At 42.0% G+C, this 24,338-nt stretch overlaps 1 protein-coding gene and 1 long non-coding RNA gene across 2 annotated transcripts in view; one reads left to right on the top strand and one right to left on the bottom strand.

The window, feature by feature from the left end:
• LOC307150696 (heparan sulfate glucosamine 3-O-sulfotransferase 3B1-like) overlaps positions 1 to 24,338 on the bottom strand; it is a 132,968-nt gene that overhangs the window by 24,579 nt on the left and 84,051 nt on the right. The gene's annotated exons all lie outside the window — the stretch shown is intronic.
• The window catches only part of LOC307150701, a 35,043-nt gene continuing 20,133 nt past the window's right edge, over positions 9,429 to 24,338 (top strand). The window contains exon 1 of the long non-coding RNA XR_013819767.1: positions 9,429 to 9,756. This is a non-coding gene — a long non-coding RNA (uncharacterized lncRNA). The remainder of the gene's footprint in view (positions 9,757 to 24,338) is intronic.

Raw genomic sequence — 24,338 nt, 5'->3', positions numbered from 1 at the left:
GTGGGGTTTTGAAGAGAGGGCGTGCAGATGAAATGAGCAACATAGCAGAAGCTTACAAAGCAGCTGAAATTGCTTCCCAAAATTTTGTTCCTGTGTTTATCAAATTATTAGGTTAATGAAACACTATTAAAAATAAAGGTTCCCAAAGAGGGGGTTTCCCAGAAATCCCATAGAAGAATTTTTGGTTACCCAAAGAACCTTTCAGTGAATGTTTTTCTTAGTGTGAACAGTCTAAAGAACCTTTTTCCCCACTATAAAGAACCTTTTGTGGAGTGGAAAGATTCCATGGATTCTTCACGGGAACAATCAATAAAAAACCTTCTTTTTTTTTTTTTTTATAGGCCTCTTTTCCAATGCAATTTCTTTTTATATCTGAGATCTGTTAAGATTGTTTAGTGCCACATATAAACAGATCTCCTATCATTATTATCAAGAGACCCTGCATTTGGTGCAACAAATTGTTTTAGGACATGATGGTTTTCATCAGTTGCTTCCTGACTGTTCTTCTTCATTACGACTCTGAGGATATAGATAACTCATCTATCTCTGTTCTGCAGCGCTGATGGTTTCTTCCACACCACTACCCTCAGCCCTGATCAATCAATGGCTAGTTTAATGTTAGAGATCTGGGTCATATGGGAAATCAAGCCTGTCAAATCGGCACTCTGACTTTGTGAAATGTATGGCTTTAATATCTAAATTGAATGTGTAATGCAAAATGTAAATGTATTCATTAGCATCAGACACAGATTAACTGAAGAAACATGTGCTGAAGATTGAGTGCTAACGCTTTTTCTAAGACAGTTTGTTGGAATTCTGCCTAAATATCAACTGTTGTTTTAAGGCATTTCTTCTGGAATTTATTTTATGACAAATTTGCAAAAAACTAGATGTACCGCATCGCGGTACAAAATATGACCGCCGCTCAGGCCTGCACTGGCTTTCCACAAAAATAAATGACGTGGAGTAATTTGGCTGTATTGCGTGTTTATGTATATACCTAAAAAAAGTAGTAGTATGTGCATGTCTGTCTGTGTGTGTGTGTGTGTGTGTGTGTGTATGTGTGTGTGTTTGTGTATGTGTGTGTCTGTGTGTGTGTGTGTGTGTGTCTATGCGTGTATGTATGTGTGCGTACATGTGTGCGCATGTGTGTTTGTGTGTGTGTGTCTGTGCATGTGGATTTGTATGTGTGTGTATGGGTGTGTGTCTGTGCGTGTGGATGTCAGTGTGTGTGCATGCTTGCGTTTGTTTGTATTCCTGCATGTGTGTGTGTGACAGTATCATCCTAAACCAGCAACCCTTCGCTCAACAGCACCATCTACAGGCCGATGAGTGTACAGTCACTAAATGTGCACATAAATGAATTTATTTTATACCCCCCCATGGATGAAATTCTACGAAACTTAGCAGAGGATACCCCCAGAGGATGTCAAGTTAATCATACACATGAAATATGGTGCAGTTCTGAACATCTCCACTGAAGATAGGGGCGATTAAAGCAGAATAATATTGCATTTTCATTTTTTATGGGAGGGGCGCAAATCACAAATGAGTGATTATGGGCTAGGTTGATGTGGGCCCTTAAGAGCAACATACCATAAAAATTTCTTCATCCTCGGTGCCACGGTTCAGGTAGTTATTTAGGAAAAACTGCATTTTTTTGGGTTTGGGGGGGCCCAGCGCGGGGGGGGGGGGGGGGGGGGGGGGGGGGGGGGGTGGAGTGGCCCCCGGGGACCAAACGAAATTTTTCCGTAGAAGTCTAGTGGGGCTACATGCCCACCAAATTTCATGTTCCCCGGTGTTTCGGTGTCCCTGGTATCGTTGACGAAAAATTTACGGGGGCCCCAGCGCAGGGGGGAAGTGGCCCCCGGGGACCAAACGAAATTTTTCCGTAAAAGTCTAGTAGACCAACATACCATAAAAATGTATTCATCCTCGGTGCCACGGTTCAGGTAGTTATTTAGGAAAAACTGCATTTTTTTGGGTTTGGGGGGGCCCAGCACGGGGGGGGAGTGGCCCCCGGGGACCAAACGAAATTTTTCCGTAGAAGTCTAGTGGGGCTACATGCCCACCAAATTTCATGTTCCCCGGTGCTTCGGTGTCCCTGGTATCGTTGACGAAAAATTTACGGGGGCCCCAGCGCGGGGGGGGGGGGGGGGGGGGTTTGCCCCCGGGGACCAAACGAAATTTTTCCGTAAAAGTCTAGTAGACCAACATACCATAAAAATTTCTTCATCCTCGGTGCCACGGTTCAGGTAGTTATTTAGGAAAAACTGCATTTTTTTTGGGTTTGGGGGGGCCCAGCGTGGGGGGGGAGTGGCCCCCGGGGACCAAACGAAATTTTTCCGTAGAAGTCTAGTGGGGCTACATGCCCACCAAATTTCATGTTCCCCGGTGTTTCGGTGTCCCTGGTATCGTTGACGAAAAATTTACGGGGGCCCCAGCGCGGGGGGGGGGAAGTGGCCCCCAGGGACCAAACGAAATTTTTCCGTAAAAGTCTATTAGACCAACATACCATAAAAATTTCTTCATCCTCGGTGCCACGGTTCAGGTAGTTATTTAGGAAAAACTGCATTTTTTGGGGTTTGAGGGGGCCCAGCTCGGGGGGGGAGTGGCCCCCGGGGACCAAACGAAATTTTTCCTTAGAAGTCTAGTGGGGCTACATGCCCACCAAATTTCATGTTCCCCGGTGCTTCGGTGTCCCTGGTATCGTTGACGAAAAATTTACGGGGGCCCCAGCGCGGGGGGGGGGAGTGGCCACCGGGGACCAAACGAAATTTTTCCGTAAAAGTCTAGTAGACCAACATACCATAAAAATGTCTTCATCCTCGGTGCCACGGTTCAGGTAGTTATTTAGGAAAAACTGCATTTTTTTGGGTTTGGGGGGGCCCAGCGCGGGGGGGGAGTGGCCCCCAGGGACCAAACGAAATTTTTCCTTTGAAGTCTAGTGGGGCTACATGCCCACCAAATTTCATGTTCCCCGGTGCTTCGGTGTCCCTGGTATCGTTGACGAAAAATTCAGTAAGGTGACGGAAAAAAAAAAAAAAAAAAACTTTGACAATCCCTATATGACCGCTTTCGCTAGCTACGCTAGCGGCGGTCATAATAAATATCAAATTCTTTCTAAAATTCTGAAATAATTAAATGTATATGTATATGTATATGTATATGTATATGTATGTATGTATGTATGTATGTATGTATATATATATATATTTATATACAGTGTATCAACTTCAGTCGTTTAAATAATAAATATCTTTCCTCATCATTTCTAAGAGTCTTCTGTGACAGCACTCACAAGACAAAAGATAAACCTATATCCATCACAAAAGAGTATTCTCTTAAAACACGGGTCTTAAAGCATAGACCTTTAGCCAAGCACCTCGGAGCATCATAAAGAATCTCAAGAGCTGAAAGGCAGCAGCAGTTTGTCAGCGAGACTGAATATGCACAGGTTAATTAACTGTCTCTATGCTTAAGTGCAATACAGTTGCAAGGAAGAATCGATAATCAGCACGTCTGCATTCATCATTGATTGGGAGGCGACTTTTATTCCACACAGTGATTTATGGAGTCATGAAAAGGTGCAACCAGAGTCGGGTGGGGGAGGAAGGATTTTTATGGATTAATGAACAGAATTAAAGAACATGTAATGGATGGACATGTTAATCAGAACATATTAGCCATTCATGAGAAAAAAAGTAGCAATAAAAAATATAGAAACAGCTTTCAGAAGGTTTTTATGATCTTCAGGTTATAGAAATAAGTTACAATTCTTTCTAAAATATTATAATTATTATATAATTACATTGATTTGATTGCATATAATACAATTTAATATTTGTTACTTATAATAATTAATAAATAATACAAAAATTCAAGTTTTTTATACGATTACGAAAATAGAGTATTTAGACATTTTTCACTGTTGTAGATTACTATTTGTTAACAATGTAAATTAAAATAAAATGACAAAATAAATAATCAAATTAAAATGTTTGACTAAACACCTGTATACTATGTATGCAATTTGAATGTACAATGTACAATATTTCACATAGTCATGACCTTTTAATGAGTAAAGAATATGAAGACCTAGTCTCTCTCTCTCTCTCTCTCTCTCTCTCTCTCTCTCTCTCTCTCTCTCTCTCTCTCTCTCTCTCTCTCTCTCTCTCTCTCTCTCTCTCTCTCACACACACACACACACACACACACACACTCCTCCATGTAGGGCTTCCAGCTGGCATGCACAATAGCTCAGCTGTCATTACACATCTGCACACACACAGAATACCAGTGGTGTTGACAAGACTGATATTGAATTATACGTTAGAAAAACCCCGTACATGGGTTGATTGTTTACATAAGGCTGTCACCACATGCTGGAACAAATGTGTGCAAGTGCGTGAAAGAGAGAGAAATCATCAGGCTAAGCCTCAAAGTCGCTTCACAAGCTATAGCTGTCTTCAGCAGAGAGGAAATGCATCATAAATGGTCCATGTCTATGATTATTAACTCCATAATAAAAACTCTATCTTCATTTACTCACCCTCATGTCATTCCAAACCCATTCAGGTTCTATCAAAAAAATAACAGTATACGAATTTGGAAAGTGAGAAAATAATGACAGATTTTCATTTAGGCCCAAAGTAGGAAAGACGTGTATAAGATATGATTCCCATGTGTCTGCTTTCAGGTTGGATGAGATGAGAGACAGAGAGACAGTCAATCCACAGACATTATATTGACAGAGGGCTGAATGTCCTGCCGATGAGACATGACTCTAAACTGGGCCGGTTATTGACAGGTGATGAACCAAGTGGCATTCAAATAGAGAGGAAGAATCAACTGCTGATCATGCAGACACACGTATAACTGCTTGATGGACAGTCTGAACATGCCGTTTTATAAGAAGTCTCAGTGTGAAAACTCTTTTGATGAGTTAATTAAACCAATAATCTGGGCTGGAAGACTTTACGACAGAAACTTTATGTGCCTCAGATATGCATTTCAATCTGGATAAATTACAATGTCTGTTATAAAATTGGGCTTAAAACTTCTGGTGGCTCACTTAATTACCACTCTTAACATTGGTTTTGATAATCCCTATAGCCCTATAGTATAAATATGATAATCGCCTGACTCCTGAGGAAACTCTTTAGTCCCTAAGTTGTTTGACACAGAAAGATTGATGTAAGTGTCATAGCCTGAAGCTCGCTGCCGCTTCTCATCTTCCACGTCTGTCGCGTCCTGATCGAGGAGCTCGCGCACGACGGAGCCGTTCCCGTGCGCGTCCGGCTGGAGTTTTTCCCTTCCTTTGGGAAAAGTTTGCTTCTGAAACTCTGATGCACGTGGACTCGGCATGGAATCGCAGTATCCAGTGAGACAGTAGAATAAATAGGTGAATATAAGGATCATGGTAAAGAACACGGACACCTTGGAATGCGCTTTCAGGTGTCCGAAGTCGAAACTCGTTGTCCAACATCCCATGAGTGTCTTTGCTTCGCAAGACATAACACGTTAAACGGAGGAATCATGCCGTATTAAATGTAAAAGAGTGACTTTTGGTTTGCAAGACTGAACATTTAGTGAGATTTACTCACGCATTAAAATCACTAAATCAAATGCACAGCATTTGCGCGATCATGTTTTATCCATAGATGTAACATAACGAATTATAACTTGTCATGTTCTCTTTGTTGAACTGACTTCTTTGGCTTGGAGTCTCGCAGTCGTGCAGCTTCGGGTGACCAGGGTTACCCATTCATCTCCCACCCGTTTTTAGTGGGAATCCACGCCCTGCCTTCCGAGTCCCACCCCTTTTCCTCAAATTGCTTTTATGACTTTCCTAAGCAGTTACAAATCCATTAAGTACTGTTAAATCGATGAGAGTTAGAGAGCTTGTTTTATTTGCGGATAAGAAAAGAACAGGTCAAAGTTCACAGCTCTTACTGCATAAGAGAGATAGTGAAATGTTATCTCTGGTATTTTTATGGCATGTACTTTCCTACATAGGCAGTGGAGATGAAGAGGTCAGTCAGTGAGCGACACCTGTCCTGCAGGCCACACACTCGGCGGAGACAGTCTGTTCCTTCATCTGGTCTCTGGTGACTTAAAACTTAGCAAATCACAATCACCTCAGTTCACACACACACACACACACACACACACACACACACACACACACACACACACACACACACACACATGTCTGATTCACTATCTTTGTGGGGACTCTCCATAGACGTAATGGTTTTTATACCGTACAAACTGTACATTCTATCCCCTTACACTGCCCCTGCCCCTAAACCTACCCATCACAGGAAACATTCTGCATTTTTACTTTCTCAAAACAACTCATCCTGTGTGATTTATAAGCCTTTTGAAAAGTGGGGACCGCTGGCTGGTCCCCACAATGTAGGTGATCTCAGGTTTTACTATTCTTATGAGGACATTTGGTCCCCACAATGTAATATAAACAAGGGCACACATACACACACACACACACACACACACACACACACTACACTAGAATATTGATTTTAAAGTACTTTTTAGACTATGTTTGACTGTTCCAATAAAATAAACAATATGACAATAACATAAAAATAAATAACAAATAAACCAGGGGTTTTCAAACTTTGTAAATAAAAAGTATAGCCTTATTTATATTTTAAGAAGGGGACCCCTGCAAAGGTATAACCATATTTGAGGTTTCATATTTTTAATACATTCATTTATACTGAGGACACCCTTGTAAAAAATATGTATATATAGCCTACCAAAATCTATTTGATACATTTATTTTTTTATTTAAGTATACTACAAATAAATGTACATATTTATAATATAAATACCCTGCAACTGTACTTTTGGTATACTAAATTGATATATGTATATAAAGTCTGCTAAATTGTAATAAATAATTTTGTATTTGATGCACTGTAGTTTTCTGGAAAGGAAAAGGCCCAACTAAAGATATAATATACGTAAGTGTATTTGATTGTGCTAAAATTGAACTATACTTTAGGAACACTTTAAATATCTTGCATTTAAAGACTGATTTTATACAGTGAACATACTGTCCTTAATAATAGTGATATTAAAACACATTTTAGGCTTAATATAAAGAAATGTGCATTGTGCAATGAAGAAGTAGACCTACTCTAATAGTTTGATTATTATATTTATATCAGTAAGTCTCAAGCAATATGTCAGTAAATATGTTAATGAATTGTACTATTGTACTGAAATAAGTTTAAAATATATATGTATGAAATAAATGTATTTTAAATACATTTTGGTATAGGTTTTCTTTCACATAGGGTATGGAGAAATACAAACAGCAAGTGTGGTATTATAAACACGACAATTGACTAACAAATAATTTACTTTTATTTATAATAAAACAAAAGCAAATGATTAAAATACTGTCTATTTACTTACTGTAGATTATAAGAAAAGCTATTTCACTTCAATTCAGATTTCACAATAAATATTATTATAAATCAGGTTTACAGAGAGATGCTGCTAAATACTCTGAACAAAACAAAAAAAATTCCCTCCAAAAATCTAGTCAGTATTTTCTCCCAAAACTTCTAAAATCGATTTGCCAAGCGTTTTCTCTCAAATTTTCAATGGACCCCTTATGAATTTGAAAATCACTGCTCTTAATATTCAAGACTTACTTTGCTGTACACACAACCCTTAAAGGGACAGCTCACCCAAAATACTCACCCTCAATTTGTTCCAAACCTGTATGGTGTTGCGTATGAGTTTCTTTTTTCTGCTGAACACAAAATAAGATGAAGAATGTCAGTAAACAGTTGATGGACACCATTGTCTTCCATATTATGAAAATAAATACAGAAGCAGAAGAAAGAAATTAATACAGGTTTGGACTTGAGGGTGAGTAAATGATGACAGAATTTTAATTTTTGGGTGAACTATCCCTCTAATTGGAGTTTGGAACAGTAATATATTTATACATATTTTTTTCTCTGAATTGTGCAGCTCAAATAAGGGTTTTTGGTGAAAAAGATGCACAATCGCCCTCACAATTACAGATGCTTTTCTGCCAGTCTCGAAATTGTTCAGAAAAAAAGATGATTTTGGCAACACAGTCTTACTTTGGTTGACAATCTTTACTCTTGTTAACGCTGCAGGACAGGTGTCATTATGGTCCAGACTCTACGGAGCCTGCAGCAAGGCTAAAAACAACACTGCCTAACAGTGGCCAAACACTCTGTCCACAGCACCCCCGTGACAAACTAACGATCATGTCATAAAATGGGATCATTAAGACTTTACAGCAATACTGGACAGTTCTAGACTCAAAACCTCTTCTAGCTTCCGGCAACAGCATGTTGATTCTACAAAAACAATGAAATCAACAAGCTGTCCCTATACATAAGCTACTCTTGTTTCATGGCTTTTCTGCAATCGACTCGGCATAATTCTGGAAATCCTATCACACGGGTCTACAACAAACTTTCTAGACCTACACTCTTAAAATGAAAGTTTTTTTATTGACATCTATGGCTTCATGAAAAACCTTTCCATCGCACAAAAGGTTCTTTATAGTGACAAAAGGGTCAAAGTAAAAGTAAAAAATGGTTCCCCTTTTGGAAGATTTCTTTTTAAAACTGTAGAAGTTTAATAGAGAGTTTTAGTTGTATTACTTTTCTAAGCAAGCATTTCAAGACAAAAAATCTGCAAATATTCCCATATATTTACATTTAAAGGAGACACAAGAAATCTATAGAGACCATGATATTAGAGATATTGACATTGGCCAGAGAATCCACCCAGATTACAATGAAGCATTGTCAGTTTAGGTTATCAGTTTGGGTTATCATACACAGACCTATATGAGATAACCATTGTCTGCATGAGGGATAAAAAAGGCAGTTCTGAAGACGAATAAGTGTTTCATAAGTGTTTTCATAATAAGTGTTTCAGGCTACATATTTGAGGAAGACCACCAGGGAGCTGCCACCCACAAACACGTGACTGATGACCTGGCAACCTTTCCACTCAGCGTATTATAGTTCAAGACAAAATTATATCATTATTTATCATTATAAAATGTCACTTAAAATGAGCTCAAGCTTACCAGAGCTGTCAACAAGACAACAGTTGAAAAACAAGCCATATAATTATTTAAAAGGGCTTTTATTATTATTACACAGTATATTTGATAGATCTCAAATAAGCAATACTGATCTGAGAGGAATCATTTACAGTTGATTTCATAATGCGTGTAAAAACATAAACAGCAGCAGCCAAACCAGTTCTTTACTAGTGAACTCTGGCAACCTCGGAGCGTGTCAGTATATTGTTCGCTCGCTCAAAGCTATGCACTGCTACAGGTCTGACTGGTTACACAAGATTAAAAATAAAACTTCTTTTGGTTTGTCAAATTTATTGAAGGCAAGGTATTTTGCCTCCAACTGGCTGTTTATGCGTCATCTAGCCTATTTGAGATACCATTTAGAAGATGCTTGTCATTCGCATTGACTGAACACTAAATGCAGGAACAGTGTTCACTGGAATAACTTGAGGATAAATGCTTTCCTTTAGGTCAAAAGTCTAGTTAAGTCACCCTCATTTATATAGAGCTGTTGGAAAGGCGGAGCTTAGCGCACCTGTCAATCATCGTCCTGAGGTAAAATGAAGCTAAAGAAAAACTCGTACGGGACCGGGAGAAATAACCCTTATTTTGTGTGCTAAAGTGTGCGTCTATTACTGATTGTGAGTATCCGTTTTGATCAGCAGACAATCATTATTAATCATAGTATTTCATTTTGAGGCAATTTGGTATTTGTCCGCTGTTATGGAGGTAGTTTGAGTGAACAGTGTGAGAACTAAGATAGCGCGTTCAGCGCATTCACGAGCTGTGTTTACAATATAATATCACAGTTGAGGATATCGTCAGCCTGTTCCGTACCTGTTTATTCATGTTACTATAATACTATACTTAATTATTTGTTAGTTCTTTTGGGGAGTTCTGTATAGTGCGCTGTGTGATATTCATTGTCAGTTTATGGACACTTTCGGTTTCAACGTGCCTATTATGTTTACTTAAACAATAACAGCGCCAAATTGCGTTGTATTGGTCAATGGGAAGTTGAGTTATGTGCATATTATAACATTGTATTGTGTAATGCAATGTGATGTATAGTGTGATTTATTTTGATATAACAGTCAAGTCATGTTATAGCCTATTGATTATTTCTTTATTTATGTTGAACCACACATACATGCCTCACACAGACAAACGAATCCTCAGTGTTCAATAAACCCCTTTGATCGAATCAGACTGTCCTGATCCATTCCTGTGTTCTGATCGACACACCAAGAGGAAGGCTAGAGACATTAGAACCACCCCAGAACACAATCCTGATCTAACTATTTAACAAGGGCTTTATATAATACAGATTGTTTCAAAGCATGCAGCTTTACAGTGATAACAGGAAAATAATGCATTTCGGCTGTTGTTCAGCTGAAATCAGTCACTGTTGATTCAGTTCTGTTGTAAAGATATATATGCCGTACAAATATACCAACAAATGGGGTGGGAGGGTGGGCATCCTGGACTCCAGGACGGTCCAGGCGGAGCAGGCTGGTCAGGGGGCCATGGCAGAACCGACCCTTTGGGCAGCCATGGCGGAGAAGACCCTTCGGGCGGCCATGGCGGAGACGACCCTTCGGGCGGCCATGGCGGAGATGACCCTTTGGGCTGCCATGGCGGAGACGACCTTAAAGTTAGAGCTTATTTAGAGATATCAGCCGAATGGCTTAGTGCAGGCGCTAACGGATCCTAGGCTGTCTCTTGTAAATTACCGCACTAATAATGGCCAGAATGGTACCAAACTTCTACAGTAGTACAAATAGGTTCTGTACTCATAAAACGAGGCATTGGAAAGTTTGTAAGTACATCAGGAGTTTATTTAAATAACACTTGCCTGGCGGCTCATGCTACTGCTAACCTGGACGTCGAGGTCACTTCCGTGATTTGGGAAAAGCCCGTAAAAGTCCTGGCAGAAAGCGATGCATAAGGATGTAGTCATCCGGCTGATTTCTGATGGCTTGTTTGGCTCGAGGTCATGGTGCAAAGGACCCTAGGTAGATTTTTACTCCGAACCATCCCTTTAAACAAGAGACTGGCAACAACATCAAACGAACATACTGTAAACAAAACACTGCAGTTTTCTGAAGAAATGAAAGTAAAAAGAACAATAGAAACGGCAAGAGAATGAAACAAAAACCTGTGCTGTCTTATTTCTATTTCAGGGACAGGTTAATGCACTGGGTATCGTAAACATATATATCTTGTAAAAACTATTGTTTATTTTGATTTTGTTTAATCCATTGCATTAACTAATGTTAGCAAAGTGAAAATTATTGTAAAGTGTTATCATGCTTGTTTTTTAGCAAATGTCCTTAATCACCTTCAGCCAGATGTGGCATTTGTTTTCACAGCTGGGGAGGTGTTTCTTCAATATTGCATGCCTGCACATACACACGAACACACATGCATAAACTTGTGCACTTTATACTGACACTCAAACACAATTTAATCTGCATGCTCAATCAGTAAAGGGTGAATGAGGGCAGATCGCATCAGCTAATGGTTCAGAAACAGCAGCACATGTCGTGATAACATGTGTAGAATTATAAGGTTCTATCTCCACTTTTGGTCGAAATTGAGTTTTTGACATAATCTGATCCATTAGGTGTTTATTAATGCCTGTGTGGTGTTATTTTTGTAAAAAAATATTTTGTTAGTAGTTATTAATAAAATAAAAAGGTTCCATCTCTCCATTGCCAGCTGGGATGTAAAAACTTTGATGCTCAATATCTCAGAACTACCCTAAACGGAGATAGAACCTTATAATTCTAAGCTCACGATGTACAGAACTTTACAAAGTCACCTGCCTCATAATGCAGAAGAGATAAGTGCGGACTACCTATTCTGCACAACACCTGGATATTCTGGCATCTTAGGGATCACCCACAACAGCTAGTTATTAGTTTAAGACTTTGAAGGTTTTAAAGACAAAAAGTGTCTAGCATTCAATGCACTGCTGCGATTGCCTGAAAAACACTGTGTATTTCTTGGACCTCAACACAGTGTTTGCACATGAAAGCTGAAGTCTATGGTGGCAAAGTCAGTCTTCTCTACAGTGTATGGTATGGAAGGCCTGTAGTTAGCCTTAAGTATAGGGAAGACATGAATTACATTACAGTGGATGGGTGTAGCAGTCAAGAAAAAGAGGAGAAGGAGAGAAAAGTAGAAAGAGAGAGAGACTCAAAGGGATTTTCAATTGGCATGTCGGGGCAGTACATCTTGCAAAGTACCTTGGAACCTTAAAGGTAAAGTGTGTAATTTCTGTGGCGGAAACAGAATTTCTAAAGTAATAATCTCTGTTTTTTAAGAAGTTTTGTGTTTGGCGCCGCTAGTAGTGGAAATAGTATTGAAATCACAGGTAACACTTTACAATACGGGTGCACTAATAAGCATTAATTAATGCTTAACTAATGCACAGATAATCATGTGTTAATGTATGACTCATTAAGAACTAAACCATTAATTAATGATTACTGTATCAGTAACTAATAAAGATTCTAAATGACTAATAGATTAAGTAATATATGAATTGTTATTAATTAAATGTGTCATAATGTATTAATTCCTTAATAACTTATTTTATTAACTAAAAGTGTAAATTAATACGTTAATACCACAGTTGGTCAAGGCAATGTACTTCAACTTCCAGTTGTCTGCTTTAATTAATCATTAACTAATAATTTGCAAATGTATCATTATGTTATGACTTTACTTGTTGAGGCACATAACTATTAACTAATTGTTAAGTAATATGCCATTTTGGTTTTGACATCCACACTAAGCCATGGATTTAAATCTCCAACCATCTACAACCAAGATTTCACTGAGTCTGATGAACCTTGTTGTTCATGCACAGGAATATGTCAGGTTAAGCTTGAGGTCGTGGTACACTGAGAACATGCGGTCGAGTGCTGCTATTTCATAACACTGTGTCTGGACTGGACAAAGACAACAGAGCGTCCATTATAGTCAGTGATACTACAGTGGCACTACCCCGACAGTAAACCGATGCCACACTCTATTTCTGACGTACTCCGAGCTCTTGCGCTAGTTCTGTTACGAAGGACAAATGGACTTGCGATCGTCTGTCATGTCCAGTGTAGAGCTGGTCTCGTCCAGTGTAAACACAGTGTAGCAGTAAGGAGTTCAGATTCTGGTGTGCTGATATTTGTGTGCAGCCCAACTCACCCATCCTTCACACACATTCACGGACATTACATTCACTGCATGTGCAAACTGTCAAAACCAAAATGGCATATTACTTAACAATTAGTTAATAGTCATGTGCCTCAACAAGTAAAGTCACAACATAATGATACATTTGCAAATCATTAGTTAATGATTAATTAAAGTAGACAACTGGAAGTTGAAGTACATTGCTTTTTACCAACTGTGGTAATTAACGCATTAATTTACACTTTTAGGTTAAAAAAATAAGTTATTAAGGAATTAATACATTATGAAACATTTAATTAATAACAATTCATATATTACTTAATCTATTAATCATTTAGAATCTTTATTAGTTACTGATGCAGTAATCATTAATTAATGGTTTAGTTCTTCATGAGTCATACACTAACACATGATTATCTGTGCATTAGTTAAAGGTTGTATCAGTGATTTCAGGCCCAAAAATAAATGATCACATTCATCTAATCTTTCCTAACGATCCGCTAGCTGCCCGCCCCATAAGCATGCCGTCAAAAGCGGGCAGCTAGCGGATCGTTAGGAAAGATAAGATGAATGTGATCATTTATTTTTGGGCCTGAAATCACTGATACAACCTTTAAGCATGAATTAATGCTTATTAGTGCACCCGTATTGTAAAGTGTTACCAAATTACACACTTCACAAGTCAATGTGAAACGCGGTTCACCATTTTACTCCTGTACTCTGCTGTATTTGCAACTGAAATGGGATATAAAAAAAATATATTAGAGCTACATTAGCCACGTTTCCATTACCCTTCAAATTGAAATTGCGAATTGAAAATATGCCCAATGGAATGGCACAATTTCGCAAAAACAAAAAAAAGTTTTTATGCTCGCATGAGGTGGTTTTTCAGGCAATTCGAAAAAGGAATATTTTGCAAAACTGCAATGGAAACAGTTTTTTCACATTTACAGGTCACCTGGCATACATAAAAGTCACATGATTATTATTTAAAGAAGGAGCGGTATGTTTGGACAGAAGACGAGAAAGAGTTTTTCATTAAACTCATAAAAGACAAAAGTATTACGGGAACACTGGATTCTAAACAACAAAGAAATGCCACAATTTATCAAGACCTTGAAGCAGACATGAGGGAGAAACACCTCATACGTGCCGCTCCAAGGTATAAGGGGCTTTCCTTGCTATTAAAGCTTGGAAAACACACCTACGTCTCCTTCGATGAAAAATAATGGTTAGTGCGGTGACTGGTATATACGTAAACCTACCAACGTCCTTTGCCATGATTTTTGGAATGACTTATCGTGAGAGGAAAAAATGACCATTTAGCATATAACATATGTTAATGGAAACTCCGTCATTTCGCAATCGTTTTTTTTATCGACATTTAGAAAATATGGCAAAAGTTTTGCGCAAATCGTCTCGGGTTACGACTGTAACCCTTGTTCCCTGAGAAAGGGAACGAGAACTGCGTCGAATGACACTTTGGGGGAACGCCCCTCAGCATAGCGCCTCTGAAGTATGAATGAAACTAAACCAATCCTGATTGGTGTTGCGTCATGACGTAATGTGTGACGGCATATGCGGAAGCTACAAAAGGACGCCGGCACACAACAGAGATAGCTTCTGTGATGAAGCAAGCGCTCCCAGGCAGGGAGAGGCGTGACGAAGGGACGCAGTTCTCGTTCCCTTTCTCAGGGAACAAGGGTTACAGTCGTAACCCGAGACGTTCCCTTTCGAGTGAACTCGAACTGCGTCGAATGACACTTTGGGGGAACGAGTACCCACTATGCCACAACGAGCCCTGCCTGTCCTAGTGTGAAGCTGCGCACAGGCACACTTAGGACGAGAGCACAAAGGTGCCAGGTGTCGATGTAATGTCCAGGCTGTAAAATCTAATAAAAGTGTGAGGGGTGGCCCATCCTGCTGCATCGCAGACTTCTTGGATCGGGGCCCCTGAGAGGAGGGCTCTAGAGGACGCCATGCCTCTGGTAGAGTGAGCCCTCACGGCCAGAGGTGAAGGCAAATTGTGCACCTGGTAGGCCATAGATATAGCATGGACAATCCAGTTGCTAATGGTCTGTTTTGAAGCAGGAAGCCCTTTCTTGGGCGACCCGAAACACACTAACAACTGGTCTGACTTCCGCCATGAGGAGGACCTCTGGATATATATTTTGAGCGCTCTGACAGGGCAGAGCAGATGAAGTCTCTCCTCATCCGCCGTCACGTGAGGTGGAGGATGAAAAGCCTGCAGAACTGTAGGCCGTGCCACATTAGATGGCACCTTAGGCAAATAGCCTGGCCTAGGATGTAGAATGGCTTTGACGTTACCTGGAGCAAACTCCAGGCACCCGTTGGAAATAGAGAGCGCATGGAGATCTCCTACCCTCCTCAGAGAAGTAATGGCCAACAAGAAAGCCACCTTTAGAGAAAGGTTCTTGGCCTCAGCCGACTCCAGCGGTTCGAAGGGGGCCTCAACCAACCCTTCGAGAACCACCGCCAGGTCCCAAGTGGGAATCCTGGTACGAGCCGCAGGTCTCATCCTCCAAGCCCCACGGAGGAAACGTGCGACCAACTGCTGTCTCCCCAGAGGCCCATCACTCAGAGGAGCGTGGAAAGCCGAAATGGCAGCCACGTACACCTTGAGAGTGGACGGGGTAAGACCAGCCGAGAAGCGATCTTGGAGGAACTCCAGCACTGAAGCCACTGGGCAGTTAACTGGGTCCACCTCATGCTCTCTGCACCATATGGTGAAAACATTCCATTTTAGGCCGTACAGTTTCCTCGTGGAGGGAGCTCTAGAGCTGAGTATGGTCTCTACTACTCCTGCTGACAGGCCAGCCTCTCGGTACTGTGCCCCCTCAGGGGCCAGACCCACAGTTTCCATAGTTCGGGCCGAGGGTGAAATATTGAGCCCTCTGCCTGTGTCAGCAGGTCCCTCCTGATGGGAAGCTCCCATGGAGGGCCGTCGAGGAGTGATATTATGTCTGAGAACCATACTCGGGCCGGCCACAACGGGGCTACCAATAATAGACTGATCCCGTCGCGACGAACCCTCTCTAGAACTCCCGGGAGCAGAGCGATCGGGGGAAATGCATACAGACGCAGCCTCGGCCACGTCTGTACCATGGCATCCAACCCCAGCGGGGCTGGATGTGTGAGGGAGAACCACAGTGGACAGTGAGTCGTCTCTCGAGACGCGAATAGATCCACTTCCACTGGGCCGAACCTCTGACATATTAACTCCACCACCTCGGGATGGAGTCTCCATTCCCCGGGCCTCAGCCCCTGCCTCGACAGGATGTCTGCTCCCTGATTCTGATTCCCTGGGATGTATGTTGCTTTGAGAGACAACAATTTCCCCTGGGACCACAGGAGGATCTGATGCGCCAGTCTGCATAGAGGGCGAGACCTCAGACCCCCTTGATGGTTTATATAGGCGACCACCGACATATTGTCCGTCCTCACAAGGACGTGATGACCCTTGAGGTCCAGCAGGAACACTGCCAACATTTCCAGGCAGTTTATATGCCAGGAGGAATGATGGTCCTGCCATAGACCTCTCATAAAGCGGTTGTCCATGACCGCGCCCCAGCCTGTGAGAGAGGCGTCTGTCGAAACGGCTTTCCGGCGACATGACGCTCCCAGCACGGGACCTTGGGACAGAAACCAAGCTCTCTTCCACATAGATAGGGAACGAAGGCATCTGCGCGTAACCCTGATCATGCGAAATGGGTTTCCCCTCGGGGAGAACCCCTTGGTTTTCAACCACCACTGCAGGGGCCTCATGTGCAGGAGACCGAATGGAATGATATTGGATGCTGCTGCCATGAGACATAACACTCTCTGAAAATGTTTTACAGTAATGGCCTGGCCTAGCTTTATCCTGGTCACCATGGCCAGGATGGATTCGATCCGTGCAGGAGACAATTGTGCCCGCATCGTGACCGAATCCCACACCACTCCCAGAAACGTGGTTCTCTGGGCTGGTGCCAACACGCTCTTTTTCGTGTTGAGTCTCAACCCCAGGCTCTGGATGTGGGCAAGGATGACATCTCGATGCCGAACTGCCAGCTCTTGTGACTGGGCCAGGATCAGCCAGTCGTCGATATAATTGAGGACCCTGATACCCTGAAGCCTCAGCGGTGCTAGAGCTACGTCCATACATTTTGTAAATGTGCGAGGGGAGAGAGCTAGGCCGAATGGAAGAACCCGATATTGGTACGCTTCGCCCCCGAAAGCGAACCTCAGGAACCTCCTGTGAGACGGAAGGATGGAAATGTGGAAGTATGCGTCCTTCAGATCTATCGTGACAAACCAATCCTCGGATTGAATTTGGCTCACGATAATGGGAATAGTGAGCATCTTGAACCTGAATCTCCTCAGAGAACGATTCAAATGCCTGAGATCTATTATCGGACGCAACCCCCCATCCTTCTTGGGAACTATGAAGTAGCGGCTGTAAAACCCGGACTCCCTGTCTGGAGGAGGAATACGTTCTATAGCCTCCTTTACCAGCAGGGAATTTACTTCTTGTTCCAATACCCGACTCTGCTCTGGGTCGACTACAGTCCAGACCACCCCGTTGAACTTTGGTGGGCGGGAACCGAACTGTAGTCTGTACCCCTTTTGAATGGTGCGCAGAGCCCAAGGAGAAATATTCGTGAGATTTTTCCATGCATCGAAATACTCTACTAAGGGAACCAGCCTCTCGAGGCTGGCTTCGGGTATTAATCGGGATTCGTTCTTGGCCCCCTGAAGCGGATCTCCGGCAGGGTTCGACCGAAAACGATTCTCGATGTGCGGACGCGAGTGCTGCCTGGCCGCAAGCCTGTGGGGCGGACAGTGCAGGGCGCGTTCGCTGGAAACCGATGCGTCCCGAAGCGCACTTGGCGGCTGGAAGTCGACATCGATTTCCTGCGGGCTCCGTGGAGGAGGCGACCTCGATCGCTCCCCCACGGGTTGGGCCGCCTGCAGAGGACCTAGGCTGGCTAGGACCTCTTTGTCGAAGCCTTTTTCGCCTGCAGGACGGCCCTCAGGTCGCCCTGCTTAGGTTGAGGCTTCGGCTGAGAGCGTCGTCTATGCCCCCATGCTGTTTGAGGGGGGGCTCTAGAAGCGACGCTCTCCTTTTGCGCCTGTCTATAGGCGGAGGAGCTGGTGGATGGCTGCGGCTGCCCACTGGGGGCAGGCTTCTTAGGCTTGGAGTGGCGAGGGAGATATTGTCTGAAGGCTGCAGATTGTTTCTTCGCCTCCTGAAACCTGTCGACGACGGTGTTTACTGAGTCGCCGAACAGGCCAGAAGGCGAAATCGGGGCATCAAGGAGGAAAGCCCTGTCTTCCTCCTTGATGCCCGACAGATTTAACCATAGGTGCCTCTCCGAGACCACCATTGCCACCATGGAACGGCCAATCGTACGGGCCGTCTCCTTGGTGACTCGGAAAGACAAATCTGCAGCCTTCCTCAACTCCGCAATATCTTCCGGAGTTGGCCCCTTGCCCTCATCAATATCCTTAAGAAGGTCGGCCTGGTACGCTTGTAGTACTGCCATTGTATGCAGACTAGCACCAGCCCGACCCGCAGCCATATAAGCCCTGCCCACTAACGATGATGTTTCACGGCACGGTTTAGTGGACAGCACCGGGGTTTTCAGGGATGATGCAGACTCGGGGGCTAAATAGGTGGCAAGCGGCTGTTCCACCCGAGGCATCATCCCATAACCGTTCTCTCGCCCCCCCCAAAATATTACTATAATTTAAAACAGGGGGGTTGGACACGCGAGATGAGTGTGGCTTGTTCCACGATTTACACAACTCGTTGTGTAAATCGGGAAAGAACGGCAAACCCCGATGATGAGGTTGCTCTCTGTGCTGCAGGAAACGCTCGTCCAACTTGCTTTTAATAAGCGTTTCCTGCCTCTCATGTGGCCAACTGATATTAAGACGGGCCACTGCACGAGAGACAACCTCCACCAGCTCCTCATATGCGGGGATATGGGGTGGCGAATCATCCCCAAAATCCCCGCCTTCGATGCTGAGCACGTCTACTTCCTCAGAAGCAGACAGCTCAAGCATCGGGCTCTCCACTCGTGCGGTAGAAGCCGCCGAGCAGGCTTCCGCGCGAGGAGGGAGAGCATCGGAACTGGCGGATGAATCACGAGAGCGTGCCTCGGCAGTCTCGGGATCCCCCGCCAGATCCATTTGCGAGCCCCATGAAGAGCGTTGCCGCGCCGCCTCAGCGAACGCGGGTCCCGCACCACGAGGCTCGCGAGCCTGGCCATCATCATCGAAGATGGCCAGATGGGAGCGCAGCACACGGATTGTTAATTTTTCACAATCCTCGCAAGCAGCCGCCTCGAGAGCTGCCCGCGCGTGCTGCGCTCCCAAACAGTGTACACACAGTTGGTGTGTGTCCCCACCCGTGATATAACGTGGGCAGGGATGCACACACCTCCTGTATCTGCTTTTACTCGCCATTTATATATATGCTTTGTGACTGTGACAAACAACGCCAAATATGACATACAAGAACAGAGAGCGCTTGCTGAAGAACAGAAAGCTATCTCTGTTGTGTGCCGGCGTCCTTTTGTAGCTTCCGCATATGCCTTCACACATTACGTCATGACGCAACACCAATCAGGATTGGTTTAGTTTCATTCATACTTCAGAGGCGCTACGCTGAGGGGCGTTCCCCCAAAGTGTCATTCGACGCAGTTCGAGTTCCCTCGAAAGGGAACTGTACTGGAAACGCGGATTCTGTATCCATCTGAAATTGACCGGTAAAAGTGGGAGTCACCAGAATTGAGCAGAAGTGTTGAAAAAATAAGAGGGATTCATAATGTCATCTGAAAAAAAAAAAAAAAGTATTTCTGAGGCAAAGGAAGTTATAACGTGATTGAAGAATAAAATGATAAATAATTATTTTCTTTGGAATGATCCACACTGATGAATTGTTCAAAATAAGACTCAGAACATGTATTAATTAATTTAATTTTGAATACGTTAATTCTAAGGTCAGAAAACATTTATCAGAATTGAGATGTTGAATGAGAGAGCAAACAACCATGTACAGTAGTCGATCCATAAATCCCTGACTCCAATAAAACATTTTTAATATAGCAGTTAACTGTAGTAAAGTGCTTTTTTATTATCCAATAAATGTCAGTTGTTTTAACAGTTTTAATAATCATCAAATGATTCTTTCTGTGCTGTTATTTCAATATTTCCAAAATTAAAAGAGCTTTTTTAAATACACTTAGAGCTTATAGACCACTATACACGGTTTTAGATGTGTATACAAGAGAGGAAAAAAATAATAATGTTCATGCCAGAGGAGGCTAAATTGGAGTTTGAATGAAGAGAATGACTTTTTTTCAGATTTAGTTTTAAAAACTACACTGTATTTTCTCCCCGTGGCCAATAAAATTAAAGTTACTTTATTAAATATTCATTCATGAACATTTTCAGTTGTATGTGACTCTTGGTGATTTTATGGGCCATCTCCCAATCATTAGTGATGATTTTTCTGGGGTAGGTCACCAGGGTCTTTCTTCAACCCTCCTCATTACATGGCTTGGGACACACACACACACACACACACAAGCTATAAGGAGGAGAGGAGAGAGAGAGTGATAGAGCCAATTCAGTGCATGGGGATTATTAGGAGGCCATGATTGGCAATGGCCGATGGAGGGAATGTGGCCAGGATTACCAGGGGTTACACCCCAACTCTTTACGAGAAGTGCCATGGGATTTTTAATGACCACAGAGAGTCAGGACCTCGGTTTCTTTTGACAGTATAGTGTCACTGACACTATACTGGCGCCCCCTACTGGCCTCACTAACACCTCTTCCAGCAGCAACCTGGTTTTCCCAGGAGTCTCCCATCCAGGTACTGACCAGGCTCAGCCCTGCTTAGCTTCAGTGGGCAACCAGTCTTGGGCTACAGGGTGATATGGCTGCTGGACACATGGGCTGTGTCCCAATTCAAAGGCAACATGCTACTCTGACGTCAAAGGCCACACCTTCGAAGGTCGGACTGAGCGTTGTCAAATGGGACGGTCTAGCCTACAGAGGACTGTTCTTGTCGCCTATCCACTGTGACAGCTGTCGTTGACAATAATGTCTGTACTGGCCTTTTTTGAAAGTTATACTCAACTGCCTAAATAAAAAACATGGTCACCGTGGCCCATTTATGTACATAATAAAGCATATAAATGATATAAAATTGCCTCTTGGTATGATGTAAGTTAACACTTGAACCGCTTTATATATATAAATATATTATTCTTTATTTTTTCATTGTATCATTAGACAAATTAGATTATTCAAGTAAGTGGATGAGACTGCGAAGGGTCCATCTGTTGCATCCTGGCAATCCATGAAATGAAGGGCACATTTCGAGCCATAAGTTAACCATATCGACACCACCCTTTAACCAGAAACCCCAAAACTGAGCCATAACCCAGCCTAATCTTACCCAAACCATGTGAACAAATAAGGCACAAGAAAATTCAATTCTCAAAAATAGTTTATTTAACAATAGGCACAAGCCAATAATAATAAATTATTATTTTCTATTTTTTTTAGTACATTCAAAGCTTAACATCTTATTACCACCTCAAAGTGCATTTATTTTCAAAATGTTCTGGTCTGTCTTAAACAGTAGTTTACTTATTGTAGTAATGCACAAGCCAAAAAATAAATAAAAATCTCCTCCATCTCTATCAGGAGCAAGCTGAAGCCATCTTTGTATTGTTGCTTCTATCTCCTGATCAGTGGCATGTGTCAGACGATTTTTTCACGGCATCTTTACAGACCGACAAAATCTATTTCCTCGCTGGCACACCTTCCCTGTTATCAGTCTCAGAGAACATTTGTTGTAATCCTTTTTTTTTTTTTTTTTTGCTGAACTGTGCTTATCTATTTGAGATTCAGATCTGTGGCAGGTGCTCAGACAGCTAATACTCCTGTCCTTTACATACCTGCTTTGAAGTGCTACATCACAAAAAAAAAATAATATATTTTCTATGTTCTTGAGTTGCAGCACAGATCTTTTGATGGATTGTTCATTTGTGACCCTGGACCACAAAACCAGTCACATGGGTCCATTTTTGAAATTGAGATAAGCTTTCCATTGATGAATGGTTTGTTGTCATTATATATGACAATATTTGGCTGAGATACAACTATTTGAAAATCTGTAATCTGTTGGTGCAAAAAAAAAACCCCGAAACATTGAGAAAATCACCTTTAAATTTGTCAATTTATGTTCGCAATTGTTCTGCATTCACATACAAAAATAAATGTTTTATATATGTACAGTAGGAAATTTACAAAATATCATCATGGAACATGATCTTTACTTAATATCCTAATCATTTTTGACATAAAAGAAAAATCAATAATTTTGACCCATACAATGTATTGTTGGCTATTGCCACAAATATACCCGTGCGACTTGTGATGTGATCCAGGGTTACATTTGATCTATAGCCACTTTTGTGCTTAGGGGGGCAAAAAAAATAAATAAATAAATGCATATATACAGTATATATACAGTATATGCCAAAATGAACTTTTTAGCCTTATCTACCAACACTGCACTGTTAAATGGCGCTGTACACAGTACAGTAAAAACAGTACAGCAGTACAGTACAGCTGCAGTACAGCAGCACAGTACTGTAAAAACCTACAGTTAAAAAAAAAAAAAAAAAACCTGCATTTTTATATTTAGTCAAGTCATGTCAAGTCATCTTCATGTTTTGGCTTTACAGCGGTTCTTTAAGAAAGCCATTTTCCAGCTAAAGTTAGTTTTGATTGATTCGCTTCCGTCGCAACGATCATTTGTTATTAAATTAGGGGCCGCTAAGACGACACCATTCTCTCTACACAAACTTTTAACGCGAACCTGCGAGAAACGCTGATGGTGTTCACATGCGCATTAATAATTGGTTCTATAGTTATGTGCGTTTGAATATATGTGCGCAGGTTTGTAATTCCCTACAAACCAAGCCTAAACAAAGTACTGGTGTTTCCTTATAATTTTGATACAGAATTTTATTTTATTTTATCGATTCGGTGTAGATACGCAAATTGAGTTTTCTCAACGCTTTATCTGTAGAGTGGTAAAGGGATCCTCCATAGGGAGAGACTAGTTGGCACTTCAGCACTGCATTGTCATCGGGTCCAGGCGAAGGTCCTTCATCAGATCTGGATACAGCCTGGATCCGGCAGGCTGCGGGAAAACCTCGGAATAAACAAAGACACTAAAATTTGCGTAGATGCCATTCTTCTCATGATGTAACGAGTACATCAGGATTTATGGGAAGTTTTCCCGGTTCCAGCTGACCTAATCTATGCAGCCTAACATTGAATTATAGAAGTCTATAATGTGTTATGTGAATGCTAGGTCAAAGAGATGTGTCTTTAATCTAGCTTTGAACTGACAGAGTGTGTCTGCTTCCCAGACAATGGTAGGAAGACTGTTCCAAAGTTTTGGCGCTAAATAGGAAAAGGATCTACCGCCAGCAGTCGATTTTGATATTCTAGGTATTATTAACTGGCCGGAATTTTGAAATCGCAATAGACGTGAAGGACTATAATGCGTTAAAGGGGCATTCCACCCATTTGAACATTGTTTTTTATTTAAAGTGGGTCATATATGTAGTCGAAATGTGAAATAAATTTTGAATTTGGTGCCTTCGTGACCGAGGAAAGACAAAAAATAACTTCAGGACGCATTTGTATGAAAGACAACAACTCCCACAATGCACCACACTGCACAGCTCCGCAAGCCACTCCCACTAATCCAGAACAGCGCATATCTGCCTTTAAGAGAAATCACTCTTCCGTCTACAAGGCTAGCTACCACTAGAGCTTGAAATTCATTTCACATTCACACAAAATGTCTAGTTAGTTGGCGAACTCATTAGTGCATTACTCCTTGTTTGTATTTCTTTCGAAAAGGTGAATTATTGCATGGTACCTGGATGTTCAGTCAGAACATATGCGGTGCGAAACTAGGATAGTT

Source organism: Squalius cephalus (genome assembly GCF_949319135.1).
Source record: "Squalius cephalus genome assembly, chromosome: 2".
NCBI classification, from domain to species: domain Eukaryota; kingdom Metazoa; phylum Chordata; class Actinopteri; order Cypriniformes; family Leuciscidae; genus Squalius; species Squalius cephalus.
The sequence above is the reverse complement of the archived record's forward strand: the minus strand, read 5'-3'. Positions and strand labels throughout refer to the sequence as shown.